Raw genomic sequence first — 17,484 nt, forward strand, 5'->3', positions numbered from 1 at the left:
TTGGGATGCAAAGAAAAACCCACAAATAACTTCATGTGAAATACATGACTCTCTGAAAACATGTGGTGTGGCTGTTTCAAGATGCACAATAAGGAGGATGAGTCTCCAGAAGAAAGCCATTACTATGCAAATGCCACAAAGCATCCCGCTTACAATACGCCAAACAGCACAGAGACAAGCCTCAAACCTTCTGGCACAAAGTAATTTGGAGTGATGAGACCAAAATTGAGCTTTTTGGCCACAACCATAAATGCTACATTTGGAGAGGAGTCAACAAGGCCTATGATGAAAGGTACACCATTCCTACTGTGAAACACGGAGGTGGATCTCTGATGTTTTGGGTATGTGTGAGCTACAAAGGCACAGGAAATCTGGTCAAAATTGATGGCAAGATGAATGCAGTATGTTATCAAAAAATACTGGAGGAGCATTTTTATTCATCAGCCAGGAAGCTGCGCATGGGACGTACTTGGACATTCCAACATGACAATGATCCAAAACACAAGGTCAAGTCAACCTGTCATTGGCTACAGCAGAATAAAGTGAAGGTTCTGGAGTGGCCACCTCAGTCTCCTGACCTCAATATCATAGATCTCAAACGTTCAGTTCATGCAAGACAGCCCAAGAATTTACAGGGACTGGAGGCATTTTGCCAAGAGGAATGGGCACCATTATTTTCCAGCACTTCCTTAACCCGCTTGGGCATGGAGTTCACCAGAGCTTCACAGGTTACCACTGGAGTTCTCTTCCACTCCTCCATGAAGACATCACAGAGCTGGTGGATGTTAGAGACCTTGCGCTCTTCCACCTTCCATTTCAGGATGCCCCACAGATGTTCAATAGGGTTTAGGTCTGGAGACATGCTTGGCCAGTCCATCACCTTTACCCTCAGCTTCTTTAGCAAGGCAGTGGTCATCTTGGAGGTGTGTTTGGGGTCGTTATCATGTTGGAATACTACCCTGCGGCCCAGTCTCTGAAGGGAGGGGATCATGCTCTGCTTCAGTATGTCACAGTACATGTTGGCATTCATGGTTCCCTCAATGAACTGTAGTTCTCCAGTGCCGGCAGCACTCATGAAGCCCCAGACCATGACACTCCCACCACCATGCTTGACTGTAGGCAAGACACACTTGTCTTTGTACTCCTCACCTGGTTGCCGCCACACATGCTTGACACCATCTGAACCAAATAAGTTTATGTTGGTCTCATCAGACCACAGGACATGGTTCCAGTAATATATGTCCTTAGTCTGCTTGTCTTCAGCAAACTGTTTGCGGGCTTTCTTGTGCATCATCTTTAGAAGAGGCTTCCTTCTGGGACGACAGCCATGCAGACCAATTTGATGCAGTGTGCGGCATATGGTCTGAGCACTGACAGGCTGACCCACACCCCTTCAATCTCTGCAGCAATGCTGGCAGCACTCATACATCTATTTCCCAAAGACAACCTCTGAATATGACGCTGAGCACGTGCACTCAACTTCTTTGGTCAACCATGGCGAGGCCTGTTCTGAGTGGAACCTGTCCTGTTAAACCGCTAGGCCATCTTTATGTAGAGCAACAATTCTTTTTTTTCAGATCCTCAGAGAGTTCTTTGCCATGAGGTGCCATGTTGAACTTCCAGTGACCAGTATGAGAGAGTGAGAGCGATAACACCAATTCAACACACCTGCTCCCCATTCACACCTGAGACCTTGTAACACTAACGAGTCACGTGACACCGGGGAGGGAAAATGGCTAATTGGGCCCAATTTGGACATTTTCACTTATGGGGTGTGCTTATTTTTGTTGCCAGTGATTTAGACATTAATGGTTGTGTGTTGAGTTATTTTGAGGGGACAACAAATTGACACTGTTATACAAGCTGTACACTCACTACTTTACATTGTAGCAAAGTGTAATTTCTTCAGTGTTGTCACATGAAAATATATAATCAATTATTCACAAAAATGTGAGGGGTGTACTCACTTTTGTGAGATACTGTATATATATATATATATATATATATATATTAGACTGCCTGCACTGTATATATATTTATATATATATATATATATATATATATATATATATATATATATATATACACCGTATTTATCGGCGTATAACACGCGCCGGAGTATAACACGCACCCCAAGTTTAGGAGGGAATTTTAAGGAAAAAAAACTTTTAGGAGGGAAGTTTAAGGAAAAAAAACTTACATTAAAATGCCCATCAATGCTGCCTTATCTGTCCATCTGCAGCCTTTTCAGTGTTAGTGCAGCCTTGCCCCAGTGCAGTCTTGTCAGTGCAGCTTTGTCAGTGCAGCCTTGTCAGTGCAGCCTTGTCAGTGCAGCCTTGTCAGTTCAGCTTTGCCCCAGTACAGGTGCAGCCTTGTCAGTGCAGCTTTGCCCCAGCACAGGTGCAGCCTTGTCAGTGCAGCTTTGCCCCAGTGCAGGTGCAGCCTTGCCCAGTGCAGCTTTGTTAGTGCAGGTTTGCCCCATGTACAGGTGCAGCCATGTCAGTGCAGCTTTGTGCACTCGGTGTAGATTTAAATATGGCGCCGAGACTGCAGGGAGCCGAGATACACATACCCGAGTGTTCTCGGCTTTTTTCGGCGCCGCCGTCACGCCCAGTCCCGCCCCTGGACCTGTGTTATGTCCATCATAGGGCGGGACTGGGCGTGACTGTGAGCGGCGCCGAAAAAAGCCGAGAACACTCGGGTATGTGTATCTCGGCTCCCTGCAGTCTCGGCGCCATATTTAAATCTACCCACGGCTGTGTATGTCCGCGGCGACCGCGGCAATTGCCGCGATCGCTCCGATGACACAGAAATCGGCGGAGATCGGCCTATAACACGCACCCACGATTTTCCCCTGATTTTCAGGGAAAAAAGTGCGTGTTATATGCCGATAAATACGGTATATATATATTACACGGTATATATATATATATCAATACACCACCTGCACTGTATATATAGTCTACACTACTCTGACTACACTGTATATATATATTATACACATATATACTAAAGTGCCTGCACGCCACTAACTGCCTCTAGCTAACTATCTCTCAATCATTACACTATATACAGCCGCCGTGTAAGCAGCCTTATATAGTGTGGTGAGTGGACTTAGCCCCCTGAGCCATGACTGGCTAAAGGCACCCTGCATTTGGTCAGTCATAGCTCTCACAGCAGAGCACGCTGTGATTGGCCAAAGCATGCAGGTCAGGTGCATGCTTTGGGCAATCATTAGACATCAAGGCACTGCGATCTCTCAGAGCATTATGGGGCGTTCCGCGGCGCGCAAATTTGCTGCGAACGCCCCATAATGTTCGTAATTCGGCGAATGGGCAAACACCCGATGACCCGTGGGACCATCCCTACTAACCAGCTACCTACTCCATAATGATGAAAGGTGTTGATGTGCAGTGTTGACTTTTCACCACACATAGGGGTAATTAAATAGTTTCTGAGACAAATTTTTTCTCAATGGGTACTATTGCCCATAGCAAGCAATCAGCTTCAATCTTTCAGTTTTCCACACAGCTTGAAAATGTGAAATTTAAAAACCAATTGGCTGCACTTCAGTTGAGACAAAGTTTGCCTCTACCTTTTTCTTAAAGCGGAGTTCCACCCAAAAGTGTAACTTCCGCTGATTTCTCTCCCCCCCCTCCGGTGCCACATTTGGCACCTTTCGGGGGGGGGGGGGGCGGTAACCTGTCTTTGACAGGTATCCTGTTCCCACTTCCGTGAGTCTGGGCCGCGGCCCATGACCTCACCACTCGGCTCCCTCCTCCCTCTGCTGCCGGGCCCGTAGGAGAGAGGAGCGAGCCTCGTGCATGTGCAGTAGGGTTCCTGGCGTGAACACTGCCGGGTTCCCTTACCCGCAACGGCGGCGGCATGCCCCCGACAGCTGATGGAAACATCAGCTTCGATGCCAACATCACTGGACTCCAGGACAGGTAAGTGTCATGTTATTTTTTTTTTTTTTGTAATTTTTGCAGTGGTGGGCGGAACACCGCTTTAATTCCCCTCTTAGTTTTTTTTGCGGTTAGGCAATCACTTATGGTTGCACCAGGCATTTTTGAGAGGTTTCACTGCAAAGGCATCAAAGAGTTTGCAGTTTCTTCTTTAGGCTGGGTTCATACTGTCTTTGGATGCGGCTCACAGCAGGGCTCTGGTGCGTCCCTGTTCTCCGTTTCAGGGACAAATAAGGCCCGAGTTTTTGCCTGAATTCAGACCTAAAACAGAGCCAAAGACGCACAAGACCCCTTTGCAATCCACTCCATTGCCACCCCAGAGATGTGTGAACTGACTCCATTCAGAGCCGGTCACAGTCTCCTGTCATGCAAATTGGATGCGGCGAAATCCGCATCCAATTCGCAATTCGCATCAGTGTGAACCCAGCCTTAAACATAAATTTCAAAACAATGTTGATTTTTTTCACTTCGATATTATGGACTGATCAGTAACCTAAGAGTCCCACTACATGTATCTTAATTCTAAGTTTTTAATACTATAAAATGTGGGAAAGAGAAGAGTGAGGCGGGATAAATACTAATGCAAACCACTGCATATACTTTTATGGCTTTATTTAGGATTGTGGTTCGGTTTTGGGTCAGTGGTTACTACTTTTAGTTTAAATCCTAAGGTAGGAATTGGGGTTTGGGGGTTATTATAATATAAATTGATAGGTGAAGTGTTGAGTTAAAGTAGAACTCCACTCAAAATCAGTAGTCATTCCAAGAATACTTTCTCCTTTCATTATATTTTGTTTACAATTGTAAAGCTCTTCTTATATTCCAGGTTTTTACCTGTTGATCCAGCCAATGCTTCTGATGCTGCTTTATTTCCAGTTAAAGGCCAAGAACGGTATGGCAGCGTTGCTGAATTCCACGTTTTGTTGTCGTCCCTTCAATCCATCTCCACATTCCAGTGAATAAATTATATCATTGCAACTGCAACCAAAATCCTAGAGGCGTCACCGGCCACAGACACAGTGCTAGCAATGCCCTATATATATATAGTATTTGTGACAGGAGGGGGGGAGCCCATGGAACCCAGAATCCCTTGGAGAGGTTGGGAAACGTGTCACGAATATCACGTCTACCTCAACACCGGTGGTCAGACACTATAGCTAGCTACTGTGTGCTTAAGCTATAGCAGCCCCCTTTCCGTTAAGAAAAACAGGCCTACCGGTACTTGGTTGCCCCTAGGACTTATACACCCTGCTATAGTGCAAACAGAGCAAACAAACAGACTACTTGCAGTTAGCAGACAGATAACGTGGTTCTTTGACAGTCCAGGTAAAAGGCAGGCTCAGTTCAGGGAATAGTCCAATATCTGATCCAATAACAGTCCCGGTAAAAGGCAGGCAGATTTCAGGGAATAGTCCAATATCCGATCCAGGTCAAACACAGGAAAATCCAGACTAGCAAAGAAGGGCAGACAAACGGGAGGCTTGAACAGGAACAATGCAGGTATACTGTCTCTATCACAAGCAAGGGATAGAGTGTTTGGTTTGCTTATAACAGGTGACTGACCATATCAATCACCTTGCAGGTGGACACAAACAGGGAAAATGCAACAGCCAATACTCGGATGCTGGAATGAGGAACATGAGCCAAAAAGTGATTCTGACATTACCCCCCTCTAAAGAGGAGTCCCCCAGACACCTCAAAGACAAGCTGGGCATCCAGCACAGGATCATCAGACTGGGCAGGGGTCCGTGGATCCATGAGGTCGGGTTGGTTAGCAGGGGACGTGTCACAGGAGTCAAGCCGGATGGCTGAAACACGAGCAGAATGCAGGGAGAATGCAACAGCCAACACCCTAGGGGTGCAACGGATCAGAAAACTCACGGATCGGATTGTTCCTCGGATCAGAGTAACTAAATGTTATATGTGAAAATCAGAGATGTTCTGTCACATTAGCAACCATGTAAGGTCAGCAGGTTTGCTGCTGCTTTTAAAATTTAACATCTAAACAGTCCGTCAGATTTACAAATACTGTATTTAAGCATATAAGCTCTGTTTTGTGTTGAAAATTGTGAAATCTAAAACTCCGGTGGGTGTAACAAGATGTCCACTTGCCCCCTTCTCACTCTATCATTACTGTGCAGGAGTGTGGGGTGTAGCAAGATGGCGGCGACGAAACGTAACTTCCTGACGAGACACTGGACGCCACCAGGTGTACCAAGATGGCCACTGCTTCGGAGCTAGGCCAAAGCCGCGGCCTTTCCTATGGCCCGAGGCAGCGGAGCGCTCCGCAGATCGCGTGGTGTGCCGATCCGAACAGGTTGACCCGTTCAGATCACGGATCGGTGATGATCCGTTGCACCACTACAACACCCGGATGCTGGAATGAGGAGCAGGAGCACAAAAGTGATTCTAACAAAACCCTTGTTTCAGCTCCCCATACACCTCCTATGTCTAAGTCGCCCTGTGTCTATTAGGGGCTGAGAAAATTATGGAACATTGTAAGAGTTTTGTAGACTGTTGCCATGCCATCTGCAATCCCTGATTAATCAAAGCATTGCTTAGATATGGATTTCATGGTCTGCAATGTAGACGTCGGTCTGTCTGCTACTGGGGGTTCCTGCTATTGTGTGAAGGTGTTCTGTGTTTATACTTATGATAATGTGTATTGTGGCTTCTGAGCTAGAAAACGGCAAGTCTGACCTGAAAGGTCAGACCTCTGGGTCAACTAGGCTGGTTAAATGACTAGTTAATTATCTCATGTTAATTTATGTTTGTGGTTACAGTTTGTATTGCTAGGGTAATATGATCAAGTGTATAAAAGCCTGTATTCTTGTTCAAATAAACGAGTTCCAGCTTTGCAGCCAAACGAGTCCTGCCTAGTTCTTGGTTGTAATATGCCGCTATAAGTCCTAATATCTATATTTAGACTGGAGGAAGTGGTATATGATGGAAGCATTCATGTGGAGTGTGGGACGTTCCTTTACAGTATTATCATGTTCTCTTCTCCTAAATTGAACCCGCCAATGATTCAGAGAGGAATAAACTGAATTTGAGGCATCAGTAGTCTCATGACCATTGTAAAATAATGTTAGAATTACATTTTAAATACTTTAAAATTGATGTTTCATCATTGACTATCTTTATGTACCCATTCCTGGCATCTATTTTAATGCTAGCCACACATGGCGATTTTCACTAGCTATCAAATGAAAAAATAGACAAACAGATAAAAAATATTAAACAAGTTTCTGATGACATTGTGAAATTTTCATCCTAAACTGGTCTCGTTTACAACTGTATTGTATATGTATGTATATATATATATATATATATATATATATATATATATATATATATATTACATTACATATTATATATATTATCATTACATTAGGGTTCCCAGAGAGCCCCCCCCTTACATCAGGGTCCCTAGAGAGCCTCCCCCTTACATCAGGGTCCCCATAGAGCCTCCCCCTTACATCAGGGTCCCTAGAGAGTCCCCCTTACATCAGGGTCCCCAAAGAACCTCCCCTTACATCAGGGTCCCCAGAGCTCCCTTATTTCATCAGGGTCCCCAGAAAGCCCCGCTCATTACATCAGGGTCCTCAGAGAGCCTCCCTCTTACATCAGGGTCCCCAGAGAGCCTCCCCCTTGCATCAGAGTCCCCAGAGAGCCCTCCCACTTACACGAGGGTCCCCAGAGAGCCCCCTTACATCAGGGTCCCCAGAGAGCCCCTCCTTACATCAGGGTCCCCAGAGAGCCTCTCCTTTACATCAGGGTCCCCAGAGAGCCCCTGCTTACATCAGAGTCCCCAGAGAGCATTCCCCTTGCACCAGGGTCCCCAGAGAGACCCTCCTTACTTCAGGATCCCCAGAGCCCACCCTTACATCAGTTTCCCCAGAGAGCCCCCTTAGATCAGAGTCCCCAGAGAGCCTCAGCCTTAAAACCACGGGTCCCCAGAGAGCCCCCCTTACATCAGGGTCCCCAGAGAGCCTCCCCTTACATCAGGGTCCCAAGAGAGAATCCCCCTTAGAGAGCCTCCCCGTTACATCACAGTCCCCAGAGAGCCCCCCTTACATCAGAGTCCCCAGAGAGCATCCCCCTTGCACCAGGGTCCCCAGAGAGCCCCTCCTTACTTCAGGGTCCCCAAAGAACCTCCCCTTACATCAGGGTCCCCAGAGCCCCCTTATTTCATCAGGGTCCCCAGAGAGCCCCCCTCATTACATCAGGGTCCTTAGAGAGCCTCCCTCTTACATCAGGGTGCCCAGAGAGCCTCCCCCTTGCATGAGGGTCCCCAGAGAGCCCCCCCACTTACACCAGGGTCCCCAGAGAGCCCCCTTACATCAGGGTCCCCAGAGAGACCCTCCTTACAACAGGGTCCCTAGAGGGCCTCCCCCTTACATCAGGGTCCTCAGAGAGCCTCCCCCTGGCATCAGGGTCCCCAGAGAGCCGCCCTTACATCAGGGTCCCCAGAGAGCCTCTCCTTTACATCGGGGTCCCCAGAGAGCCTCTCCTTTACATCAGGGTCCCCAGAGAGCCCCTGCTTACATCAGAGTCCCCAGAGAGCATCCCCCTTGCACCAGGGTCCCCAGAGAGACCCTCCTTACTTCAAGGTCCCCAGAGCCCACCCTTACATCAGTTTCCCCAGAGAGCTCCCTTAGATCAGAGTCCCCAGAGAGCATCAGCCTTACATCAGGGTCCCCAGAGAGCCTCCCTTACACCAGGGTCCCCAGAGAGCCTCCCCTTACATGAGGGTCCCCAGAGAGAATCCCCCTTAGAGAGCCTTCCCCTTACATCACAGTCCCCAGAGAGCCCCCCTTACATCAGAGTCCCCAGAGAGCATCCCCCTTGCACCAGGGTCCCCAGAGAGCCCCTCTTTACTTCAGGGTCCACAGAGCCCCCCCTTACATCAGTTTGCCCAGAGAGCTCCCCTTAGATAAGAGTTTCCAGAGAGCCTCAGCCTTACATCATGGTCCCCAGAGAGCCCCCCTTACATCAGGGTCCCCAGAGAGCCCCCCCTTACATGAGGATCCCCAGAGAGAATCCTCCTTAGAGAGCCTCCCCCATACATCACAGTCCCCAGAGAGCCCCCCTTACATCAGGGTCCCCAGAGAGCCTCCCCCTTACATCAGGGTCCCCAGAGAGCCCCCCACTTACATCAGGGTCCAGAGAGAACCCCCCACTTACTTCAGGGTACCCAGAGAGCCCCTCCTTACCTCAGTGTCCCCAGGTAGCCGCTCCTTACATCAGGGTCACCAGAGAGAGGGCGGGCAGTGAGACATGATGTAATCTCTCTGCTGGCTGTGGCTGCACAGTGAGCAGCGGAACAGCGGTGATGCAGGGCGGGCAGTGAGAGATGATGTCACCTCTCTGCTCTCTCACCCGCCCGGCTCTCCCGTGTTGCCTGCCTGCTCTCCGGCTCTCTGGTGCTGCCTACCGCATGGCTGCAGAGAGGCCACAGTCTGGTAGTGGGCCACGGCCCTGTGGTCGGGGACCTCTGGAACTAGGAGCTATGGGCTCCAGATTCAGGGCTATAGCCCCAAAAGCCACCCCCTAGCGACACCACTGGTGAAGGACATTTTGAGCTAGTTTGTTTCACGAATGTATATTGTTCTTTCAGAAATGGTGCAACATCACCTTTGCTGCCACCGGACATAAATGTGTTGTGGAATGCATTTTGGAAAACAATGTATTACGATATCTCCTAATAACAAAAAGAATTTATACTCAGCGCTGCCCCTATGAGCTACTAATATACATATACACGTATCAGAAATGTGTCATTTAACAACATGTATAATAAAGTGCTTAGTGTCAATATAGTGCAAATAAAGTGCAATCAATAAAGTTCAACAGATGTGCAAAGTAGGGTGCAATCACCAAAGTTCATCAAGTGCAGGGTTGGTGACACGTTGATATAATCCTGGTGACTTCCTGTGCTCCCCTCCTGGGTCCCCACTCACCAGATAAAGATGACAAATACGCCTGTGTTATATATCAAGATGGTGCCTCCCGTCCAACGAGTAGATTGGTTGGTCGTGCCTTAGGGAGTGTAATCTCCTCTCCTCCACCACATGATGCAAGTCCTACACACTTTACTTGGTCAAAGGACAGTCAGGATAGTAAAGTTTGGACAAATGGAGGAAAGGGGACATATAGTGTAATACTGCGAGATTTGTTAAAAGGTTTAAAATCATTACACTTACATCAGAAACTTTAAAAACGTGCAAAATTGCCGCCTTGGCATCCAAACAGCCTTCACAGATTATCCTTAGCTTGACGTGTTTCGCCCCTCCCACTGGGTGTCATCAGAAGCTTATGAAGTCTGTGATTGGCTATCTTATATACTTTAAGTACCGCCTACTACACCCAGTGACTCCCACTACTCTCATTGATGGTGCAGTACGAAATTGGCCTCACTTCTGGTTTCTGCCGGAACCGGAAGTGACGCATCTGCCGAGACCAAAAGTGGTCAGCGGCGCAGGAAGTGATGTAATCCTCATTGATAGAAGGTAAACACCAGCATCCTGCTTCCTGAATTAACAGGAAGTGACCAGGGGCCATCTAGTGTTAGTAAATAGGTATTACAATAAAAAACAGACCATGATATATTGCATTAAATTAAACATTGTCACAATAACAGTATACTCCATATGAAGAAAAAGATAAGCAATCAAATAGTTGAGAATGACATGATGATAAGAGAATTAGTATTACTAAAGCAAATAATAAAAGAAAAATGAAAAATGAAGAAAAAATAAAATAAAATAAAAATAAAAGTAAAAATAAAAATAATTATAAAATAAAAAATAAATAAATAAATAAAATTAAAATTAAATAAAAAATAAAAATGAAAATAAATAAAAATAAATAAAAAGTAAATAAAAATAATAATAAAAATTAAAATAAAATAAAAATAAAATAAAAAATAAATAAAAATAAAAATGAATAAAGAATAAATCAAAAATTACTAATGAAACAATTTTATATCCAGGTCCACATTTAACCCTTTCAGCGTTAAAGACTGTAATTAATATATGCACTGAGTCTCGTTTTGGGAGATAGCCTGTTTGAGATTAGTGCCCCTCCAATGTTTTTCCACCCAATCAATACCACAAAAAATGAGTTTAGAAGGATCTCTATTGTGAAATCTCTTAAAATGATATGGTAGACTATGTTTGCGGAAACCCTTTTTAATATTATTGATGTGTTCCCTCAATCTGACTTTGAGTTCTCTTGTGGTTCTCCCCACATATTGGAGACCACATTCACATTCCAAAAGGTATGTGACATGTGTGGTGCCACAAGTAATACATTTGGGGATTTCAAATGTTTGTCTTGTTGCCCTAGATTTAAAGTGTGTAGTCTTTTTCTTTCCACTCTTACATGTTCTGCAAATTAAACATCTGCCACATTTGAAGAAACCTGTTTGGTCGAGAAAAGTTACCAACTTCTTGGGGGGGGGTCAGGGATGCTTTTAAAAATTTTGTCCTTCAATATCGGGGTACGTTTATAGATGAACTTCGGGCGTGGGGGTAAGGTTTTTGATAAAACTGGATCTCTAAGTAAGATGGGCCAGTGTGTTTTAATAATCTTTTCTATTTGCTTATATTGTCGATTAAATTCCGTACAGAAGGTTAGGTGATATCTTTCTTTCTTTTTGGTTTTAGGGACGAGTAATTGTTCTATATCCATTAGCCCTACTTCTTGTTGTGTTTTTAAAAGTTGCTACCATCTATATCCTTTTTATTCAAGTCTGTCCATCAACATGTTGGATTGGGTTATATAATCTTCCTGCAGGTTACAGTTTCTTTTGATCCTTATCATCTGTCCTTTGGGTATTCCCAAAATTAATCTCGGGTGGTGACCGCTGGTAGTGGGGATATAGCTATTTCTATCTGTTTTCCTAAAAATGTTTGTGTGTGTAAACTGTTATTTAAGTGGAAAATTGATCTGGTTGTCGAAAGTATCAACCAAAATTTTAACTTATTTTATCATATTGCTGAAGGAAGGGGATAACTTCTTGCACCTTAAGCTAAATATACTGTATATAGGTATTTTTAACCCAAATCTTCCAGATACTAGCCTGAAGAACATTTTTTGATCTCCTATAAAAACCCTTCAGTTATAATTCTACAAAACATTCATGGTAGTGCTGTTTATACCTTTTACAAGCATTAAAAAGACATTTAAGGAACTACAACAGGCAATTAACAAATTACTAAGACTACTTGGCTGAGCTCTAGAGAACCAAACATGATACCATTCAAGTAAGTTTTTCAGGGTAAGATTAACACGTGCATTTAGCCTTATATTATCCCTATTTGTTAGAATGGCATATACGTGCTCTACAGTGTTTGTTTCTTATGTTTCTGACTGGTAAAGAATTTTTTGGGAACTTTTGGCACCCAGTATCTTATTGTTTCAGTTTTTGGTATGTAATTAGTTACTGGATAGACCCCTTGTATGATTTAAAATAACTTGCTATAAGATATCCAGCATTTAAGGTACGCAAAGTAGTGACAATTGCAGTGTGATGGCAAGCAGGGCCGGTGCAAGGATTTTTGACACCCTAGGCGAAATGTTATTTTGCAGCTCCCCTTAGCTCCGCCCCTGACTCCACCCTCTTTGCCAGTGTTAAATAGTTTGATTCAACCCTCTAACTGCCACAACTGAAGACAGCAGGATCAGATGCCCTGAAGAAGATGAGAAAGCCAAGGATCATCTTGTCCAGGTAGCAACTCAGTGTTTTATCAGGCTGGTGCCACTGGATTAAATGATCAAAATGAAGAAGGCGCCAACCTATAATTGGTTAACATATAACTACTGCCCCTTTAAGTGTGGATCACACTATCAATAGTTTTGGGCATCAATAAAGTGAGGTGCTGTTATATTACTATAAAATTATATATATATCCACCTGACAATCGTGAATGCTTCCAAAAAATCTTATGAAAATGTGGTTTCTGTAACCCACTTCTACTTGTAAAAAATTTGTTGCAATGTAAAGTGCTCAAAAGATATGTGTGTACACCACACCTAGTGTGCATAAAGATTATCTAAAAATGTTTTTAGATTAATAACATTTAATCAAAATACATAAAATTGCACCTATATGAGGCTGTGACCAACACACAAAATGAACCCAAAAAGGACTTTTTAAATTTGTTTATGAAAAGCGATACAAATACTGAAAAGCGATAAAATAAAATTAAAAACACAGTCCACTTTACTGCAAAGATAGTCACTGGCTACCTGCAGGAAGAGAAGTTATATATCATCGATCAGTGTACTCTGTACAGCTCTGCACAGCACAGGAAAAAGGATTTCAAGGTAAAGCTGTGGTACTCCTCCTCAGTGATGAAGAGTGATGAAGAGTGGAAGAAAAGGTTGGAAATATGCAAAGAGAAGGAAGAGGAGATTGTCCCTGAATATGTGCTCCTGGAAATGAGAGCCATTCTCCCTGCAAAGGGTGATTTTCTAGAAGATGTTCTGTATGCTGAGCTGGGGTTAGGAAGACAGAGGTCAGAGGGGGTCAGTGGAAGTGCACACACTCACTTGGAATGCTCCTGGGGTTCTCTGGCTCATTCAGCAGTACATCAGTGTGGCTGTCGACTGTTTCTTTTTAATCTTCCCGCCCACCTCTCCTTCACAGATGGAACACATGAGCAGGGAGGGAGGGGCGAGAGAAGCGATGTGTGTGAAGCTAATCGAGACAGGCTGCAGGCATGCTGGAGGTGGAGTTGGACGGAGCAACATGAGGAATAGATCCCCTCCACCTAGGACAGCTACACTTCCCGAGCCGTCACCTGCACTGTCTGCACACAGAGACAGACAAAGAGCAGAGGACGGAGCGGCCATCGGAGGAGGGAGGGGGAGGAGAGGAGCAGGTGGATGGGTTTTCCAGGGACGGGAACTCATTTCTGTACCCCTCACTTACTTCTCCCACCGGCTTGTCACTTTTGCCAGATCCTTCCCCACCTCCTCCGTCCCAGGGGCTGTGGCTGCTCCCTAGGTGGCAGTGCAGCCTAGGCGACTTGCCTAGTTCGCTTAGTGGTAGCACCGGCCTTGATGGCAAGCTTTATTATTTAAGCAAAAATTTGATTCACCATGAAACTAGCCCCTACCAATAGTGAAACCAAACAGCAGCGCTAAACCAATTATATTAAATAAACAAGTGGAAAATTGCATACACAATATAGATATTATAAAGTATAAATATTGTACTAATAATAAATCCACAACACAGTGCACCAAATAATATAAACTGTGTCTTGAAAAAAATGTGTATGATCAATTATGTGAATAAGTGATCCATAAAAACAATAAATAATGTGATAAATATGTAAAGTCCTTTGAATAAACAACCAAAAATGTGAAAAGTCCAAGATATGGTGCTAAACAAATAGTGATATACATATATATATGTATATATATATATATATATATATTTTTTTTTTTTTTTCCTTTTGACATTAATCTGTGACGTGATATAATGAAGATCTTCAATAAATTAATCTTCCACCACACCTCTGTGACTGTGATTCCACTCCCCTTAGGCGGACAAACTCACCAGCTCCTATTGCCTCACACTCTCGTGTTTGGCTGAATGACTTTAACCCACACAGAAAGGGGGTAAAATAATGACCTTCGCTGGTCCCACGTATAGCATCCAGAGTTTTCAACAAAAGTGCTCTCTCCACATGTAAAAATGAAGTGATCCAATAGTGTAGTACCGTAATGAAATTTATTTAAAATAACACTCTCTTCCACCATTAAACTCACATCTTAAAAAAATCACATCAGGCAGAGAGTCTAAGATGGGGCAATCGTCTACTGAAGACATATCTGTCCTCCCATTCCGCCATAAACAGGTTGGCGAGGCTGGGAGCATATTTTGCTCCCATCGCCACGCCAACCTGCTGTGAGAAGAAATGGCCGTTCCACCAAAAATAATTGTGCGATATGCAGAAGTTCGAGGCCTGTCCTAGAAATCGTTTCTGCACATCAGGTATGTCTTCCCTACCGCTCAATGCCCAATTCAGTGACAAAGATGCATCCTCATGCTGAATAATTGTATATAGTGAGGACACATCAGCCGTCACCAAATAGGTTTCAGACGTGGGATTAAGATGGACCTCACCTAAACGTTGAAGGAGGTCAGTCGTATTCCTAAGATATGCCCTAGTGGCCTTCACACTTGGCTGGAGAAATTTATCTAAATATTTTCCAAGCCTCGCCGTGACTGATTCTATCCCATTCACGATAGGTCTTGCTGGGGGCAGTTTTGCACCCCTGTGGATTTTAGGTAACGTATAAATTACTGGAATCATACAGGCGCTAGGGACCAGATATCTCTTTTCTTTGAGATTTAGGGCATTAATAGCATGCCCCCACTCAACCAATAAACGTAGTTGTTCCTTATGCTTATCCGTGGGATCAGTGGTGAGCCTCTTATAGGTAGAGTGATCCCCCAGCAAGTCTGTAAGCTGTTTATGGTAGAATGTTTTGTCCATGATAACCACCCCCCCTCCCTTGTCCGCTGGGCGCATAATGATGTTATTTCTTTTTTCCAATGACCTGATTGCCTCATTGATATATTCTGGATTAACCTTCTCTTTCACAGTTAATTGATCTATATCCTTCAACACCAGATTTTTAAAAACTTCAATATAATGATTACTGGAGTTTTGGTGATTGAAAATAGATTTATTCCTTAAGCCACTGTCAACTTTCCCTGAAGGGGCAGTAACATTATTTCTAGGTGCTGCTGGGTGACTTAAGAAATATTTTTTAATGTTGAGGGTCCGTACAAATTTGTGTATGTCAATAAACACTTCAAATTTGTTCAACATTTTCTTGGGTGCACATTTAAGACCCAAGTTCAATATGTTAAGTTCTTTCGAATTTAATATCACCTAACTTAAATTATAAATACCAGTACCATACTTCTCACTTATATTGTAAACATTATTTGTGTCTGTGTTTAACGCTTTGCTGCAATGTAATACTTGCGTATGATGCGAGCGGGGACACAGGGAGTGCGCGAGCGCAGTGACAATATGTCCGATTGTAATGAGAGCGGAGGGTATAAAGGAGAAATTGCCTAGCCGTACAGCCAATCCCATGATTAAGTCCCTGTGACGAAACATGTCGGGGCGTGGCTGTACGGCAATCGAAAACATGTGACATAGTACATATTTATGTGTCCCTCATTCTTTTTCTTGGATTGTTGACGTCACCCTGCTCGACATCCCCTTCTTCTCTTGGAGGTGGTCCTGCTCCCTTGTTCACATGTTGTTGTGGGCCATTCCTCCCTCCCCTGTTGTTTATTGGGTGGCTCTTTCCTCTCGGTGTCCCTCCTCCCCTCCCCCTCCTCCCTCGCTGTCCTAAAAAAGGCGAAGACCCCTGTTGGTGATGATATGGTCCATTGTAATCCTCATCCAAGGGGAGATACCTATTATAAACAGAAGTAGGATTCCTTCCGTCATAATAGTTATACGGAGGATATTGTTGATACATTTCATGATCCTGTTGTAGATGGTACCCAGATGCATAATTATTTCTGGACTGTTGGGGCCCACGCAACTCTCCCTGATTGTGGTGACCACCCTATAAATATTGAGGCGGTCTGGGTGAATAGTGGTATTCATTATACTGATTACCTCTGTGTTGTGAAGGGGCTCCACTTAATGTCTGTCCAGTCGCACCCTGTTCTATTTTGTGTGTGCCACCCTTCATCCCCACCTTCTTACTTTGATCAATTGTGGGACCATTGTTCGTATTACTGTTTCCTTTAATTTCCATAGGGGTCTCATTAGTACCTATAGTGGGATTTTGCCATGCATAAATTTTATTATTTTTAAAATCAGCCGCATCCCTGTTATATTTCCTGACCTTCTTCTTTTGTGTGTCTCGATCAACCTTTTCAAGTTTTTTCTTTCATACTATTGTTGAATTCCTTAATCTGATTCGATTCATTTAGCGGTTCCAATTTGCTTCGAATAGCATTTATTTGTTCATTAAGCCTCCCTAATTTAATCTGTTTTCTAGTTAAACCGGAGTCTGTAGCTCCCTCCCCAGTCTATTAAAAAATTCCAACCATTCATCCATAAAACATTGGTCATCAAGACCATCCTGAGGGGGAACATCCCACATCAGACTTCTAAAAATCAACTTTTCTTTTTGGTAATGTTCAAAAGTGAATACATCCCATCAGGTTTTAACCTGTTTTTCAAGTAAATTTTCTAAATTCTTCAACATGCCAGACACATCCTCCTCATAATCCGTCATTTCATAATTAGCTGAGAAGATGCTCTCCGGATTCATTTGTCTATTCGTAAGAAAATTAATAGCTTCCATGGCTGCAAGCGATAAAATTAATATAAAATATGTCAAAAAATATGGTATATAGGAAATCCGCCCACTCCTATATTCCAAACGCTGCGCTAATGGAAATGAAGCCTCAGTTGAGCAGCCACTTTAATGTATGTGAATATGTAAACAAAAATTTGATTCA

This window comes from Aquarana catesbeiana, linkage group LG04 (genome assembly GCF_042186555.1).
Source record: "Aquarana catesbeiana isolate 2022-GZ linkage group LG04, ASM4218655v1, whole genome shotgun sequence".
NCBI classification, from domain to species: domain Eukaryota; kingdom Metazoa; phylum Chordata; class Amphibia; order Anura; family Ranidae; genus Aquarana; species Aquarana catesbeiana.